Raw genomic sequence first — 2017 nt, 5'->3', positions numbered from 1 at the left:
TATCTTTTATTCAAATAATATGATCACATGCTTAGATTATGGTTTATACTAATCACACACAATCATCATGTTCTTAACTTCCAATCCAAATGATGTGATCATATAATAAAATTAGGATCTTTCACCATGCATAAATGAGCACTTATTTCAATCTTGAATAACATGCTCTTGGATGTCTATAACATGTTGTTTGCTTGGATGTTGTCACATGACTACTAGTCACCATAATCTAGAAGATTGGAATTCACCAGGCAAGGTAGGTGCCTAAACCATTCCCACATTACACCGACCTTTCAACTTAGCCTTCAAAATTAAATCAATACTTTTCTATATACTTTTCAATTTCTAGATTGTAACCAGAACCAAAGCCATTTAATTTTTCTTAGATTGTATTTTGGACAAAGGCAATGTGAAACCCTAGTTATTTACAAATTAATGTGCAAATTTCAATCAATAAAAAGAGGTATTATGTACTTAAAAAAAAAAAAAAAGTGGTGATGAATCCATGTAAAACCATGATTTAGGGGGGAGGGTATCATTAGTCGAACTACCATTTTGAAAGGCACTAACACAACTCTACCCATTTATGCATGTTTGGCCTAACTTAATCAAGTAGGTTGGGGGTGCAATTTGTCACAAATTTGATGTTCTTAACATGTAGACATGCATGTGAATAAAATACTATGGGTCATATAGACACATATCTTTGGTGGAACGGATCACCAGATTTCTGGATCTTGTTCTTTGCTTGCTTTACTAACTCCTCAAAATCGCTTCTCTTTTGTGGAACAACTTGCTTGCTCACTCCCAAGTGCAGGAGATCGTAGCAATTTAATTCTCGGAGTACCGAGGTCGAACCACAAGGAGCAGGATAGATTCAAAGACAATATAATTAAACAACAATTTGGGTGTAGAAGAACAGTGCTTTTGCTTGGTGATTGTTAACAAGAATAATAATAATAAAAGCAGATTTAAATCAATAACGTAAATACCAAGGCATTGGGGTATTTTCCTATATCGATATGAAATTCTTTGTGATCTAAGAAACTATATATTTCATAATTGATTGTTCCTTTACAATTAAATACTTATGATTCGATTGAACTAAGACAATTTAAGAACGCATGATAACCTAGATTAATAATGTGGTTAGAAAAGTTTTCAAAAAAACCCATTTACTTTAAAACCTGATTTCTATTTGAAACTATTAGAAATTTGTCTAAACAATAAGAAAAACATGATTGAACTTATTGAAAGCATGGAAGAACTAATACATCAAAAGAAATCTAATTGAACAATCAAATATGTTGTTGATAAAATCCTAGAAAGAATCACATTGAATATTCATATCATATAGAAGAAACATAACTCCTAGCCCTAAAAAAGAGTTAAAGTGGCCGTTAGAGAAAGGAAAATACAAGGTTTTCTCTCCAAATTTTTTTCTACACAACCTCCCTTCAAAACCCTAACATCCAAAGTGTCCAAAGAAAATAAAACTTTTAGTATTTGAATTTCTGTCTAGGTTTACAGCAGTAACTTGTGAGTTAATTTCGGCTTTCAAAATTTGAGAATTTTGAAAAACCCAAAAATGGAAAATTGTAGATATTTAAGTCACGGTTCCAACCCATTTGGCCTTGTGTTAATTGGATTTTTGAGGAGAGAGATACGCCCAATCATGCTAGATGATCCAAGCACTCCAGCTGCATCTCCTTAAACATTTAAGCATGGTCCTTTATCTCCACTATAATTCTAGTTTGGCCTCCATTCTCTCACAAATTCCTATAAACTCATCTTTCTCACATGATTTCCTAAAAGTAAAAAATTACACACAATGAATAGCATCTTATTCAAGGAATTATGTAAAGATAAATAATAGGGACTAATGCAAATCATGGCTTAATTATACAAATTAAGCATAGTAATAAGGAGATAACGCTCACATAAATATATAACAAGTATATATTTTAAGGGGTTATCACACCTCCAAGTTGACGGAGAGGCTATTAGAGTCTCTCTT

The sequence above is a fragment of the Quercus suber genome, unplaced genomic scaffold (assembly GCF_002906115.3).
Source record: "Quercus suber isolate HL8 unplaced genomic scaffold, Cork oak 2.0 scaffold_1029, whole genome shotgun sequence".
Taxonomy (NCBI): Eukaryota; Viridiplantae; Streptophyta; class Magnoliopsida; order Fagales; family Fagaceae; genus Quercus; species Quercus suber.
The sequence above is the reverse complement of the archived record's forward strand: the minus strand, read 5'-3'. Positions refer to the sequence as shown.